We start from the raw sequence: 16,870 nt of genomic DNA on the forward strand, positions 1-16,870 counted from the left end.
TTTTATTTTATTTATTTATTTTTTGTCGGTCGTGGGGCTTGAACTCTGGGCCTGGGCGCTGTCCCTCAGCTCTTCAGCTCAAGGCGAGCACTCTACGACCTGAGCCACAGTACCACTTCCCCCCCTTCATTTTTTAATCAGTGCTATCTTGGTGACTACACAGGGCTCTCACTGTTTTTCATTTTTTTTAAGGCAGAGGGAAGATAGCTGAGGAGCTAAGGGATTGCAGATGCACAGGGACAGTGGGCAGTAGCGTCCCACTTTTATTAAATCTCATACCTGACCTCTGATGATCTCTTATTATCATAGAGGACAAAGAACACAATCGCACAGCCCCTGCTCACTCAGTCTCAAGGCATTCACTCCATAAATGTTTGTTCTGAAGAGTCTGGATGCCAGTCTGTGAGTCAGGGCTGGGGACAGAGTGGTAGGCAAGGCAGCCACAGCCTCTGACCTCATGTAATACACAGGCCAGCAGATGGCAGACATATGGCCAAGGGGAAGCAGAGAACTCTGGAAACAGGTTGGGTCTTACCTAGATTGTCACTTAGCACCATGACCTTCTACCAAAATGTGTAGCTTATAGGTGTGGTGACAATTTTTAGTTGCCTGTATTGGAAACCAAGATGAAAAAATTAACTGAAATATTTCAAAGGTAAAGAAAGGATTAAGGTATAAAACATTTAAGTAAAAAATATACACTTGGCTTTAGTGGAAAGTATGAGTTAAGAGATGATTTTGAGGGAGAGGCACAAAGGAGAAAACTGGGAAGGTCTTAGAAAATTGAGGTAAGCCTTGATGGAAGCAACACCCCCAACAGCCCTGGAAAACCATGCAGGGGACAGGGTTAAGGGCGACAGTGACCCAATACATGCCAAGCAGCCAAGACTAGCCCAAAGGGCTGTAAAAGATGGAGCCCATGAACTCACAGTAGGCTTTCGAGGCCCCATTTCTTACTCTCTTATACTGAGGAAGCTTTTCCTCTTCCTTTTCTACTCTTCTTCCTCCTTCCCCTCTTTCTCCTACTCTTCCTCTACTTCCTCCTCCTTGTCTTTCTCCTCTTCCTCACCCAGGGAACAAGTGAACAGGATCTCATATGGCATAAGGAGGCCTTCTAAGCTGGGAGTCTTGGTTGGAAACTCATACCAACCCACTAGTAGCTGAGAGCCTTTCCTTATTTTTCCCTGACACCTTACTCTGACTTTCAAAGAACCTTCAGCTCGGCTCCCACTTTTCCTGCCTTGTAGTTCTTTATTTAGTGGAGAACAGAAATGACCTAAGAGCCCTAGGTGGTATCAGTTTTACTTATCTCTGAACTATTTCTAGCCAGGAATGTCAGCACATAAAAACAATGAGGAAGATGACTGTTTTTTCCTGTGTCCTATCCTGATTCCCAATATGACAATAAAGGGTAAACTATGAATATGGTGGACTCAAAATAATGTGACACAGTCAGAGAGCCACCAGCTCTACCAGCTGGAGGTATTCTGAATGTACAAAGTTAGCAGGGCTTAGCAGTCTCCATAAAAATGGGCATTCTATTGGTCATAGCCTCTTCAGTGATTTGAAATAAAAATAGCATCCAGCTGTCTAGCCATCTGGCCAGGACCTGATTGCTGTCCCTTGAGACTCAGGAAGTCATGATTGTCATCTCACAGCTGATTATGCGGTGGTAGTAAGAGAAGGGAGTTGAGGCCTGGTATTAGACCCATTCTCCAAGTTGAATGAACCAGGTGCTGGGTCAAGCCCTAGCTGAACCTACCTCACCCTGCATTGCAGAGGCCACCCCTAATCACACTTGGAAGTGCCCCCAAAACTCCAGACATTCCAGGGTGAGCAAGGCGGAGAACTTCAAGCACTAATAAAAAGCACATATGTTGTGCGTTTACTCTGTCTCAAAGAATTCGAATTGCCCCCTGAATTACCTGGCAGTCCTGCAGACCAGGGAGTGGAAAAGTGCTTGGAAAATAAGGCTAGATCTCTGTACTCTGAAGGCCTCAGGGTCACAAAGAATTAAGATGCAGCTATATAAGCTAGTATCCTTGAACAGAGGTTAGCAGTCTATAGTCCATCCCAATCTTGAAGTCCTACTGATAGAATCTAGGACAAATAGAGATAAGAGGAGGGCAAGCAGAGATTTGCAGAGGTATGAGAGGCCAGGGATGAGCTTTGGGTTCCAGCTTAGCTTTCTAGCGAGAGAGAGAGAGGGAGAGAGAGAGAGACAGACAGAGACAGAGACAGAGACACACAGAGACAGAGAGAGAGAGAAAGAGAGAGAGAGAATGTAACCTCTGTCTACTGTGTTCTGAACAGCCACCATGCTACGAATAAGAAGAGGTCTGGCTGCTTATGGGCTACTTGATTCATTATTTGATTTAGCAACCAAGAGAGCAGAAGAGGAAGAAGATGGAATGGGCAGGCAGGTTACAGATGTCACCAAGTGAAGGGCTAACATTTACTGGAAGGGAATACATTCCCAAGCAAGACTAATAAGGCATTTCTGAGGAAAAAAGTAATAGGATTTCTTCAGGCTTCTGGAGAAAGTGTACTTTCATTTTCACCAATTAACATTTTCCCTTCCCCTCACTAAATAGACAACCCTCCCTTTCCCATCCCAGACAGGAACCCTGACAACACACTAGTCGGCCAGCTCTTTGAAGTCAGTAGGACAGGAAGTGGGTTCCTCCGAGGTCACTCATAAAGCACAACTGGATGTTCAGAGAGGCTGGTGGGGCTGGTCAGCCAGACAGCACAAAACCATATCATCAAGAAATGAGAGAGGAAGCCGGGCGCTGGTGGCTCACACCTGTAATCCTAGCTACTCAGGAGGCTGAGATCTGAGGATCGTGGTTCAAAGCCAGCCCAGGCAGGAAAGTCCGTGAGACTCTTATCTCCAATAAACCACTAGAAAACCAGAAGTGGCGCTGTAGCTCAAGCGGTAGAGCGCTCACCTTGAGCTGAAGAGCTGAGGGACAGAGCCCAGGCCAGAGTTCAAGCCCCACGACCGACCAAAAAAAAAAAGAAAAAGAAATGAGAGAGGCTCTTTGGGCCTGCTTCTCTGCCTCCTCCTCAATCCAGGGGAATCTGACAGTCTGTATAGTGGGGCTTGAGTAGGGGTACTGGAGCAAAATGGCTCTAACAGGAATTCTTGTCTTCTCCTGATTTCAGATATTGGGGCAAAGATCTTCTTACCCCCCACTCAGTGTTGGCATGAGAAGTTTTGTGTTATGATGTTGAGGAATGCTGGGATCAGATAAGAGCATGAGAACACTCTACTCCTTCCCCGTGGAGCATTCCCAGACACCTCAGCCGCAAGCCAGAGAAGCATGGGAGACACCTCGCTCTCTGTTTCTCATCTCCTACTCTTTCCACCCCCTAAGTCTCTTTTGAATTCATTCTTTCACTCCAGGCTCTCATGCTATCTTGCCTGGATGTGTGCATTGGTTCCCACTGTCCATTTTTAACTTCTGTTTCTGCATCTGCCCCCATCCACTGCTAGTTGTCCATCACCCACCATTAATTTTCGAGAAGGCCTTCTATCTTTTCTCTTGCTGCATTGCCATGTCAAGCACAGAAGTATGAAATGTCCCACAAATAGGGGAAGGAATTAATCCAACATTGCATGAAGTACCTTTTGTGTTTTTTTTTTACAAGACAGTGCATGAATGCGAGCTACTATTCAATTCATTAAGGTTTTATGAAGGGACTGGTACTGTGCTAAATATTGAGGTTGTGGAATTAACTAAATATAGCCTTTGGTGTTTAGTTACCACCTAATGGGCAAAGTGGATCAATAGAAAATCTCTCTCATTTCATCTCATCTCATCTTTCTCAAAACATGGACATAGAGTCAAAGAAAAGAGCTTCATTTTAAGAAACAGATATATAGGGACTGGGAATGTAGCTTAGTGGTAGAGTATTTGCCTAGCATGCATGAAGCCCGGGCTCAATTCCTCAGTACCACATAAGCAAAAAAAAACCAGAAGTGGTGCTATGGCTCAAGTGGTAAAGTGCTAGCCTTGAGCAAAAGAAGCTCAGGGACAGTGCCCAGGCCCTGAGTTCAAGCCCTCGAAAAAAAAAAAAAAAAGAGAGTGAAAGAAACAGACATATACAACTAATGAAGCCTGGCAAGTCAAAATCTGCAGAGCAGGACCATTGTTCAGAGACCTTGAAAGGAACCAATGTTGCTGCTCTAGTTTGAAGACAGGATTCTCCTTCCTCTGGGACCTCAGTTTTTGCTTCTTAAAGCCTTCAACTGATTAGACCAGCTCACTTTATTAAGGACAGTAATCTGCTTTACTCAAAGTTCACTGCTTCAGATGCTTGTCACATAGACCTATTAGGCAGATGACAATACTATGGATACTACTGTATATCGACAAAGTGAGCGAGGTCTTTCATGAGAAATTCCTCTATACTCTGATAATCTAACATGGGCTAACAGCTCTTTATATGTATGCCATGCATTCCACTGAATGTCGTGTCATGACGTTTGATACGCATGTCTTTCAATGTCTTGACAATCTGTGATGAAGGTATTGTCATTACCTTTTGAAAGCAGAAAGACCCAAATAACTTGCATAAAGTACCACCACTAATATGTAGTGGAACTAAGATTTGAGTCCAGGCCTCCACATTACTCCAAGCTCCTTTCTATTACACCATGATACCTTTAAGAAACACATCTAGTTTGAAGCTTTGCTGTTCCTTAAAAGTAAAAATAACAAGCACTTATTTAACCAGCATTTGGTAGTATCATTATTACTATGGGTTAGATATTATTTCATGTGCTGAAAATGTGGTCACTCATGCAAATGCAGTGGTATTGAAAGATGGCAGCACCTGTAAGAGGTGGAGCTTAATGGGAAGTGATTGGGCCACAACTATCTTTGTGAGGGGACTAAAGCTGGTCTCCCAGAATGGGTTAGGTCTTCTAGCACTGGGTTAGTTCCTGATAGAATGAGTTGTTATGAAAGAGTTAGCCTGGACCTGCCCCAGTCTCTTGTTCCCTCACTCACTGTGTGGCTTCTCTTCCTTATATAAACTTCTGCCATCTTCTGTGATCCAGCTTACCAGATACTGACACAATGCTTCTTGGCCTGTCCCCCTCCTGAACTGTGAACCAAGCAAACCCCCTTTTCTTTGTCTTGGTATTTTTTTAATAGAAAAAGAAACGGACTAAGACAATTATATTTTTGTAATAAGGACCCTTCTCCCACACTTACATACACAGGATATGAGTCAATACTTTTAGCCCACTTCATGTTGGCTCTGTAGTTAGAGCCCTAATGGGTCATATTGTGTCATCCTGAGCCAATGACTTGAAGGGAAAGCTTCTCAGATGCAATTAATATGACTGAGTTTTTGTAAAAAAAAAATTATCTCCAGACGCAGAGTATTGTCTTTCTCAATAGGTAAAACAGAAATAGTTGGCGTTGCACAGTAAATAATGAATAATCTACTTTAAATTTACATAAATTAAGTAGGAATAGACTGTAAATGAAAAAACTGCATTGTTGCCAGTGCTGATGATTCATACTTGTACTTCAGAGACTTGAGATATGGAGAATCACAGTTCAAGGCCAGTCCAGGCAGAAAAGTTTTGCAGGCTCTATCTCTAAAATAGCCAGCAAAAATCAAGGCCAGATAGAACTAGATTGGTAGAACAGTAGCCCAGCAAGTATGAGGCCGGAAATTCAAACATTAGTACCACCACCACCCTCAAGAGAAAAGAAAAATAGAACAAGAAAAGAAAAAGGAAACTGCATTTTGGGGCTCCAACTTTCAACAATAAAAAAAGTGATGCATTGTATGTATATTTAGTTCAGTATTCACTGACAAACACTACTGGTATTTCAAGAGGTGCAAAATGAGTAGCACTTTCTATTCTACCACAAGGACACAGGGATGAAGAAGAAAGAAGCACTATGTATTGAGGGACTATTGTATGGCAGTCATTGGATTTCAGTTTCCTACAATCCCAGGAGGTAGATAGCATCATTCCCTTTATGTGCAGGAGGAGACTCAGTCCTTGCAAAAGGAAGTGATTTGTCCAAGATCACAAAACTGGTAAATACAAGAGAATTAACCCAGATCTTTTTCTAAATCCAAAGTTCTTGTGCCTTCTACCAGATCACAGTTACAGGGAAGCTAAAAGAAGTGTGTAAACCATGGTAGCTAGCATGGAAATACTGCACTGAGAAGACATCAAGTCAAGTTGGAAGAATCTGGAGATGTCGTTTGAGATGGAGTTTTAGGAGAATAGATAATATGTATCAGATAAATATGAAAAAGGGCATTTCAGTGGAAATGAAAGAACACAATCAAAGTGTGAAACAAAATTTAAGAGGGATTTAGGGCATAAAAGTGGGACAATTTCTCATGGAATTCCAAAATTAGGATGATATTCAGAAAGCTGTAATTACTATGGATTAGATTAAGCAGATCTGAAGATGGATGCTAGGTAGAAGACTCTTATAAGTGCTCTGGAAAACACAGAAAGGGGAGGAAAGGGGAGACAGAATGAGAAGCATCAGAGAAAGGAAGTAAAGGGTGGGACTGAAAATGGTGATTTAGATCAATGCAGAAGCAAAAAATCAAGCCCAAGAGTTAAAGTAGGTTATCTCGTAAGGCAAAAGGGGTAGAGGTCACAATAAAAATGTCAGGCAAAACAGAAAGAAGGATCTGGGAAAGGAGAGTGCTAGAGTTCTGTATGCAGCTGTCTCCTACCCCTGAGATTCATATTGGAGATTAATATCCGTTGCAAGCTATTAAAAGGATGAGAATTTAATCCAACTGTGGTGTTTAGAGGTGGAGTTGTTTGGAAGTAATTAGGACTAGAGGTCACCATCATAAAGCTCCATAGTCAACTTTCCAAAAATACCAGAAACAATCAACTTAAGGGGAAAGTTCTATTTTAGCTCATGTTTATGATCACTCAGTCCCACTGGATTGAAGGCATTGTGGAAGTGTACCTCATGAAGAGAGTCTGGTGGAGAGCTGTTCACTTCACAGTGTATGGGAAGCAAAAATAGAAGAAAAATAAGAGCCCAGCACTGATGGTTCATGCCTATAATTCTAGCTACTTAGGACATTGAGCTCCAAGGATTGTGGTTCCAAGCCAGCCATGGATGGAAAGTCTGTGAGACTCTTATCTACAATTAACCACCAGAAAACTGGAAGTACGGTTGTGGCTCAAAGTTGTAGAGCACTAGCCTTGAGAAAAAGAGCTCAGGGACAATACCCAGGCCCTGAGTTCAAGGCCCAGAAGTGGCACGCGCGCGCGCGCGCGCACACACACACACACACACACACACACACACAAAGTCTAGGGTTCCAATATCTCCTTAAAGGACACATCCCCAGTGACATAATTTCTTCCCCTGCTTAAAGGTTCCATTACCTCCAATAGAAGGTTTAGTTGAAGACTAAACTTTTCCTAATTATACCTTTGGGGACTTTTAAGATCCCCAGGTTAAGGGGACTGTGGCTTTCTAAAAGGAATGAGTGACCAGAAGATAGACATACACACATGTCCTCCCTGTCTTTGGCATGAAATGTCCTATGTCACCCCCAGATTCTACCCATGAGAAGATTATTATCAGATGTGGCCTCTCAATGTTGAACTAGAACCATAATCCCAGATAAACCTCTTTCCCTTCAGTCTTAATCAACCCATGGCATTATGTTACTAGCAACAGAAAATTAATTGATAGCAGAGGAAGACTTTGGAATTTGCCATCCTGGAAGTAGAGCAGATCTGAGTTGTGCTAAGCACATGGCATGGTTTCCTGGTGGGTGGCTGAGACCAAGAGTATAAACAGAACTCATCCCAAACAAGAGATCAGAAGACAGTACATCTGTACAGTGAAAAGACTATACATCTGTACATGAAATGGGAGTCAACGCTTCAAGGGCTGAAACTATTGAAAAGCACAAAGTCCTGAAAATCAGAAACCACTAAGATGCTTCTAAGCGGAGGGTAGAAAAGCCAAGTTTTATTGAGTCAGGGAATCTAAAAACTGAGTAGTGCATTATCCTGCAATCATGGGAAGTATTTGTAGTAGAAAAATAAAGATTATTTCAGTCTTAATTTAAAAATTGGGGAAAATGTACTAGATATTTACAGAGAGATTTATTTTCCATGTTTTCTGGCCAACAATGGCTAGAGAGGAAACTGATGCTAGCTCATAACATTAAAATACCTCACTCTTACCTTTCTCATGTAGCCTGTGAGGCCCATTCAATCTCTTTAACCCAGTGAAGAAGAGAAGGGTAGAAGCTAGACAAATTCTCCCATTTTTTATTGAGTCAATCACTGCCTAGCATGGGAACAGGCTTTCCTAGTCTAGCACACAACCTGCATGTGTGTATCACGTGTGATGTCAGGTTGAGTGGGCAAAGTTCTGGTCTATGTATTGTGTGAAGGCACGCAGCTTAGCAGATCACATCTAATCAGCATGAGGTGGAAGAGGAAAGTCGTGCAGCCTGACATCATGAGCTACATTCCAGCCTTATGACATGGCGTCAAGTTGGGTGACTAGGTCAGCAAGTGTGCTCTAGTTGTTGCTTCCATTAACTCCAGGGTTTTGCAAGTCTGGAACTTCCACATACCCAGAGCAGATTGTTGAGGCTTATCTGGTGTTTATAAGTACAGAGCTCACTGTACTGTCTTGCCGAGTCTGGCTTAGGCTTGATTCAAGTGTCACATAATCCAAAGGAAAATGAAGAGCTCTATGCACTAATCTCCATGTAATTTCAATTTTTCTCTTGTCAGTGTTTTGCCTGCTAGGGAATTCCACAAAGTGTTGCTTAATGACTATGTGGTAGGTCACAGCAAAAAAAAAAAAAAAATGAGAGGTGTAGGTCAATCGTGGAGAATGACTAGGGAAGAGAGCTCCAGCTGCAGCGAAGAGATTAGATGACCTTGCTTTGTGCTGACTTTGCCGTCTCCTTTGGAAATACACTTGAGAACAGTACGTCCAATTTGCTCACGTAATGCAGCCTCACTGAAACAAAGTGTTTAGGGATCAGGAGGCTAGCTACTTCACAAGTCACGGCCCTATTACCAAAACAGCTTGGATTTCTTTCCCTGTGGCTTTCGTCCTCATAACCACATTAGGATCTAGTATCTATTGTATGCCAGGCCCTGTGCCAGCTCTTTTGATGTGAAACTCAAAGAACCCTCGCACAAATTTAAGAAAGTAGGCACTACAGTTTTTGAGATTTGAATGGCATATGCAGGTTGGATGGACAAAAGAACTCATCTGTTCTTTCCATCTATGTTCCCCATTGGGTTCTGAGGCTCCTGTGTTACACCCTCCACCATGTAACTTTCATTTTGGGTTCTCTGATTGCTCTCACAGGCTTGCCTGTGCAACTCAAAGCTACTCCCAGTTCCTGTCTAGCTTGACAGAAGCCTACAGCTTCATTTACAGTAATACTACTTGTAGTATTACTAGTAGTACTAATAGGTTTTTAAATAATGTTCACATTTTATTTAATTTCCTTCACACAAAAGTCTTGTAACATACCTAGAACAAGTAGTTGCCAGTTTAGTTTATTAAAGAAAGATCTAAGACTCAGATAAATCTCAGCTAGTAAAGTGTGTGTATGTGGTCTCCATATTCAAATCCAGGTCTGCTAACATGGAGGCTTGTAGGTCTCAGAATGTGGCCCCTGGACCAGCCGCATCTAGGAATTTTTTTTTTTTTTTTTGTCGGTCGTGGGGCTTGAACTCTGGGCCTGGGTGCTGTCCCTCAGCTCTTCAGTTCAAGGCGAGCGCTCTACCACTTGAGCTACAGCGCCACTTCCAGTTTTCTGGTGGTTTATTGGAGATAGGATCACGGTCTCTCCTGCCGGGCTGGCTTTGAACCGCGATCCTCAGATCTCAGCCTCCTGAGTAGCTAGGATTACAGGCGTGAGCCACCAGCGCCCGGCTAGGAATTTGTTTTATGAGTAAGTTCTCAGGCCTATTCCAGGCTGAATGAATGAGAAGCTCTGTGGGAGGCTCCAGGTATATTTGAATGGGCCTTTAGGGTAACAAGCAGCATGTTTGAGTTTGGTCTAGGCCAGGGCATCCTCTCTGTTAACATGGCATCCATTCTCCCACCTCTAGTTCTACTTCTTCATAATGAATAAAAGGAGAAAAGGTAAGCTAGTCCAACAGGATCTTTTGTACCTGAAGCAAAATTCTCCAACAACTCCTTAAGATTCTGTTTAAAAAAAAAATCTTGGCTCCATGGAGGTAAGTCAAGCCCATTGAACTGAGTTTATTATCTCTCAGGGAACATAAAGGAAACAATCTGACAAAATAGAAATTATGTTTTTTTTCTGCTTATGGAAATTTTTACTTTACTCCATAGTATCACATTTTGTGAATATAACACCATCACAATCACAAGTGGCTATTTGGAGACTTTTATTTCTAGTATGATTTTGCCTTAATTATTAAATATGTTTCCAATAGACTGTTTATTACAAATATTCATCTGAATAATAAATATCAGACAGTGACTTAGTAATCAGTGGAGCCAATGAAGCCCCACCTCCCCAAAGTTTTTAGAGCTGGGTACCAGTGGCTCATGCCTATACTCCTAGCTACTCAGGAGGCTAAGATCTGAGGATTACAGTTCAAAGCCAGACTAGGCAAAAAAGTCCCTGTCAGAATCTTATTTCTAATTAACCACTCAAAAAACTCAAAGTGGAACTGTGGCTCAAAGTGATAGTGTGCTAGCCCTAAACAAAAGAGCAGAGGGACAGCGCCCAGACCCTGAGTTCAAGCCCCACAACCTTCAAAAAAAAAAAAGTGATTAGGACAAAGCTAATGGCCACCAAAAATCAGTGGAGCCAGGCTTGGCACCTCATGCCAAGGAGGCAGAGAGCTGGATGATCATGGTTGAAGGTCATCCTTGGTTAAAAAGTTAATAAGATCCTACATCAATAAACAAGCTGGACAGAGGTAGCAGATACCTACAATCCCAGCTATATGGGAAGCACAGATAGAAAGTTCGTAGTCCATTAGGTATTAGCTAATTGAACCTTGGTGGTAAAATTCTACAAAAGAGAAGGGCTTCTAAGTTCAGAAAACACACAAACAGATTAGACTGCTATTTAAATATTAAGTAATAATACTATTGCCAGGAACCACTCGACTTAGCAGAAGCTTAAAACAAGTGAAAGGCTGACATTAAGTTATTTTTGTGGATACCTTTAGCCAGTTCCCTTGGGTCCTCTCTAGAAGATCTACTCATTTATACAGATCTGTTCATTTATACAAGCCCTTTTATGGTCGTTTTAAAATTGAGAACATCTTGATTTCCTGCTTTGAATAGTAACAGTTCTTATAGTTTTAAAGAGTCAGATTAGAGGGGTTGGAGGCATGGTTCAAATGGTAGAATACCAGCCAATGAGTAAAAGCATCAAATATCAACTTCAGACAAAAAAGAAATCAGAGCTGGTGGAATAGCTCAGTGGTAGGATGCCTAGGATGCCTAGCTTGCCTAGGATGCACAGTTCCTGGGTTCTATCCCCAACCCTACCAAAAAAATCAAAGCATGGAAACTAAAACCACCCGGTAGCCTAGAGCTCCCACGTGGGCTTAGTTGTTCTCTTGGAATATATCCTTCCAAATGCCTTCTCTTGTTCTGCATACATTATTTTCAAAATCATGTAAGCTCTTTAAATATAACCTATGTACTCAAGGTAAAGTGAGATCAAATTCATAATTTAGATTAATTCAAAATATTGTCATATCGTTTAGTCTAAAATGAGCGTAAATGGATTTAAAAAGTAGAATTTCTTTTTGAGAACAATTTTGAATGTGCAGAAAAATTAAGACAAGAGTAGAGAACTGAGCCAGGTGCCGGTGGCTCACGCCTGTAATCCTAGCTACTCAGGAGGCTGAGATCTGAGGATTGCCATTCAAAGCCAGCCCATGCAGGAAAGTCTGTGAATAAACCACTAGAAAACCAGAAGTGGTGCTGTGGCTCAAGTGGTAGAGCGCTCACCTTGAGCTGAAGAGCACAGGGGCAGTGCTCAAGCCCAGAGTTCAAAAAAAAGAATAGAGAACTGGAATATCAGAACACTGGTGGCTCATGCCTGTTATACTAACTTCTTAGGAGGCTCAGATCTGGAGGATTGCAATTAGAGATATCTAGGCAAAGAAAAAAGTCTCTGAGAAAAAAATTATCACAGTACAGGGTCTGGGGGAAAAAGTTAAGACCTAATCTGAAAAATAAAAAGAGCTGGACTTGAGAGATCTTCTGCTTAGGAAGCACAAGACCCTGAGTTCAAACCTCAGTAACACATATGGAAGTAGAACTAACACATGTTCACAATTCTGATCCACTGGGGTGAAAGCTTTGTAGAAGGCATGGGAATATGGTATCTAAAGCCAAATGGATCCAGCATCTAGCACAGGTTGGCCATCTACAATCTGCAACTTCTTAGAGCAAGTCACGTGTCTAGTTTCAGCTTGCCTTCACCCATCTGAAAATAGAAATCATTACTGAACCCACTCAAAAAGTTAGGGGCTAGGAAGGTGGCTCAGTGGTAGAGTGCTTGCCTTGCATGCATGAGGCCCTGGGTTCGATTCCTCAGCACAACATAAACAAAAAGAAAAAAGCCAGAAGTGGTGCTGTGGCTCAAGTGGTAGAGCGCTAGCCTTGAGCTGAAGAGCTTGGGGACAGCGCCCAGGCCCAGAGTTCAAGCCCCACAACTGGCCAAAAAAAAAAAATGTCTTCATAGTAGAGGAGTGTGTGGATGAATGAAAAAGGGTGCAAGGGACAAATACAGCAAGAGTACCCAATGTACCTAAGTGAGAAAGAAAGTGGGAAATGAGAAATGACTGTTGAAGAAGCATTGGACATTTAGTTGGACATATTATATTGTAATCCCCTGTACAATCTCTCAAAGTTCAGAAAACAAATGTTGCCCAAGAACTCAGGGAGATCACATGCTTAAAAGATGCTCATCCAACTCTAGCTCCTTTTCATCTTCTATTAAGGCTCACACCTGTAATCCTAGCTACTCGGGAGGCTGAGATTTGAGGATAGCGGTTCAAAGTCAGCCCGGGCAGGAAAGTCTGTGAGACTCTTATCACCAATTAACTACCAGAAAACCAGAAGTGGTACTGTGGCTCAAATGGAAGAGCGTTAGCCTTGAGCTGAAGATCTAAAGGACAGTGCCCAGGCAGGCCCAGAGTTCAAACCTCATGACAGACCTCCACCCCAAAAGAGGCCTTATTGAGTCAGAAAATAAACAGCACATTGCTGAGGTAGATCCTGCATGAAGCAGTCCAAACCTTTGCAGAAGTTCTGTGTCTACCACATCAAAATGAGCAAGGCCAGGTCATTTAAACACTCCTAGTCATTGCCATTCACTTGAAGGTATGTGGAGCTATTGGAAAAATAGCATTATTTTCTGTAGGGTTCCCACGAGAGGAGAAGAGCCAGACATGGATAAACATACAGACTGATGGTTTCTATATATTGAGACAGGCACAGAGTGTAGAAGTAGTACAGGGAAAGGATCCTCTGGGAGAAGAAGAGAATAAGAGGTGTTTGTCAGAGCAGGTTTCTTTTCTTTTCTTTTTTTCCTCTTGGCATCAGCTGAGCCTTTGGCGTTATCGGCATTGCCCACAGTGGCATCTGCAGACCATTGTGAGAAAAGACATCACTTGCCTTTGATATATGCTTTTTAAAAAAAAAACTGTGAAAATACCGCACAGAGGGGTGACAATTACATGAGCAAGGTAATGAGTCCATTTCTTATCAAGCATTGTTGCCTCCTCCTTTGTTTCCCCTTCCCATCCCTTCCCATCTGCATCAAAGTTGTAAAGTTCGTTTTTTGACACATAACGTCTTGTACATCTCATTGTTGCAATGGGTCCACCTGTATCCCTATTTAAACAACTTGTGTTTTCTCTTCCCCTCCACAAATTATACCAACATCAAATACAGTGAAAACAGGGTTTATACCGTGGGGGAGGGACATACAAAGCAACAAATATCTTATAAATATGTTAGAAACAATAGCAAGAAAGAAAAAAACATTTGGGGTTCATTTCGACTAACATCAACTTACCTGACCATTTCCAGGGCGGGTTTCTTAGGAAAGCAATGCCTGAGCAAAGTCTTGGGAGTCACTAAGAGCTGAAGGAACCACTGGTGAGCATGGTGGCAGCATGCAGGTGTCTTCTCTAGCTTTTGTTCACTGAGCTGCCTCCTGCCCGCTGTGAGTCTGCAAGCTCATATGAATAACCTACCTCATGGGGCTGGGAAGGTGGCTCAGTGGTAGAGCGCTTGCCTTGCATGCCTGAGGCCCTGGGTTCGATTCCCCAGCACCACATAAGCAAAAAAGAAAAAAGCCGGAAGTGGCGCTGTGGCTCAAGTGGTAGAGTGCTAGCCTTGAGCTAAAAGAGCTGAGCGACAGCGCCCAGGCCCAGAGTTCAAGCCCCACAACCAGACCCCCCCCCAAAAAAGAACCTACCTCATTATTATGATTCACGCACACAAACAAAATAAAATGGAAAAAAAACAACAATACAGGTTTGGTAATTTTGGTTTTTATGGAGTTGATAAATGACCTTTTTTAAAATAAAAGCCCCCAAACAGAACATAATACTTAAGGAAAAACTTAAGGTTGAGATGATCTCTTTCCAATTCCCCATATAGTACTTTCCAAGCGAAATGAAGGGAATAATTCATTGTAACAAAGAATAAAGAAACCATATTTGTCATGAAATTGACAGAAACTCAAATCAGTCTGGGATATGGGGGGAGGGGCAAAGATGTGTGATTTTTCTCAACAGAAGAGGTTTTGCTAGGGATGCTCTAGGTTAGATGGTCAAGTATGTACAAAATCAAGTTGATTTTTCTCTGGGCACTCATCCAGTTCTATCTCTTTTCCATCTCTAGTGTCACAGGTACAGGAAAGCCTTCACTATTCAGAGACCTCTGGCCAACCTTGAGACTTACAAAGTGAGCAATTCATTTCTTTGACCCGATCAGCTCATCACTGAACAAGTAGGGAGGGGCCCTTCTCACATGGCAGAAGTTGCTAGAAACAAATGAGTGCTGTCTCTTCCTTGTTTCATTTTACAACTATCACTCGCCAAATTGCCATCTTCCTACTTCTGCCACCTACTACACACCCTCATTTAAACTCTGAACAACACACCAGATAACACCAGCTTAATAATGACTGATGATATACAAGGCACCTACATGCTAGGTGGTTTTATCTTTGGACTTTCTGGGATTTCAGCAAGGATTTTCCCACATGAATACATGTATATTTCTGGTTCCTTCTGAGATGAAATCCTAGATTATTTTCCTAATTTCCTAGGCAATAAGTACGATTCGTTTGGAGAGCGCGCTGTGATCTAGGATAGCAGTTGTCAGGCTGCGTCTTGCCCTGAGTGACTCCATTTTATAGAATACCAATTTGCTCGATTTTGAGTGCAAATGCTGAGGCAGAGAAACTGTACATCTTGTTTGCTCAAGTAAACAATCACAATCTGTCCGGCACAAACAATGAGACAGGGAAAGACGATGTATTTATGCAAATGAAAGATTACTACCTATGAATTCATCAAATTAAGTCAGGGACACATAGATACATAGGAATATCAAAACAATATCAGAAAAACCAGGCTTGTGGGCACACCAAGCACACCAGATATAAGCCTGGGCCTAGGAAAGGAGCACCCATGCCTGAGATGTGGTGGGCCCGCTAACTGTCCACTTGTCATCAGCTTTGTCTAGCAAAAGATTTCCTCTGTCTCTGTCTATGCTTTGGTCCCTTCTATCCTTTCTGTACATCTCAGTTTCTCCTGCCTCAGGCACACTTCAGACGCTCAAGAAGGTGATGGCGACCATTGAGAAGGTCTGAAGATGGGACTGTGGGTGACACTTTACTTCGTATCTTCAAGTGGGTACCAGTGGTGTATCCCCTAGAAGAGGAATGGTGGAGGGCAGGTGGCGGGACAGACAGATCGCTGGCCGGAAGAGGCGGGGCAAGGGTGCCAGTCCAAGAGGAGGTGGCCCTCTTATTCTGCTGGACCTCAACGATGAGAATGGCAACCAGAGTTTCCATTCAGAAGGTTCCCTGTAGAAAGGCACAGAGCTGAGCCAAAGGCACAGAGCTGAGCCCTGGGGGCACTCCCCAGCCCAGCCTCCCTGTGTCCTCTGCCAGACCTCCAGAAGGGGTCACTACAGAGGAGGCCCAGCCCACACAGCTGGGTCAAGAGAGAGACCCTGGGGGCCCACCTACAGGCAGCACTGATGACCCCTCCATGCTCACCAAGGAGGGGCTTGTTCCAGAATTGCAGGAAGCAGAGGCCCCTGAAGCTTACCCAGTCTTTGAGCCAATGCCACCTGTCCCTAAGGGAGCCCCCGGTGACACAGAAGACTCAGAGGGAACCCCCCCCCACATACACACATTCAAGTGCATCTGCCCATATGTTCCTAACCCCTGAGAAGCCAGCCTGCTTGTCCAGATACCCAAAGGGCCCCTTTGGCTTTTTACAAATAAAGACCCTTTTGTAAAATAAATAGATAAATAAAAGAGTTAACATTTGTAGTTAAGATTGGAATAAAACAACACATGATTGTCAAAAAGCATGACTATCACTTAGTGAATTAATACTAGTGAAATGGATGGCACTTGTGAATTTATTGTTGTTTAATACATTTTGACATTGTGGATAGACACAAATGTGTCTATCTGTGTTTTTGACATATTTGCTCATGAAGGTATGATATAGACAAAAATATGACAATGTTTCCAATCAAGGAAGCCTCACCCTATGTAAATATCTTTGCATGGACATCATGGGTTCATGAATGCAAAACCCACAGCATAGTTC

The 16,870-nt window shown here is 42.8% G+C and overlaps 1 pseudogene; it reads left to right on the plus strand.

The window, feature by feature from the left end:
• The window catches only part of LOC105993519, a 39,680-nt pseudogene extending 23,200 nt beyond the window's left edge, over positions 1-16,480 (plus strand).
• Positions 16,481-16,870: the final 390 nt, after the last annotated feature.

The sequence above is a fragment of the Dipodomys ordii genome, unplaced genomic scaffold, assembly GCF_000151885.1.
Source record: "Dipodomys ordii isolate 6190 unplaced genomic scaffold, Dord_2.0 Scaffold97, whole genome shotgun sequence".
Taxonomy (NCBI): domain Eukaryota; kingdom Metazoa; phylum Chordata; class Mammalia; order Rodentia; family Heteromyidae; genus Dipodomys; species Dipodomys ordii.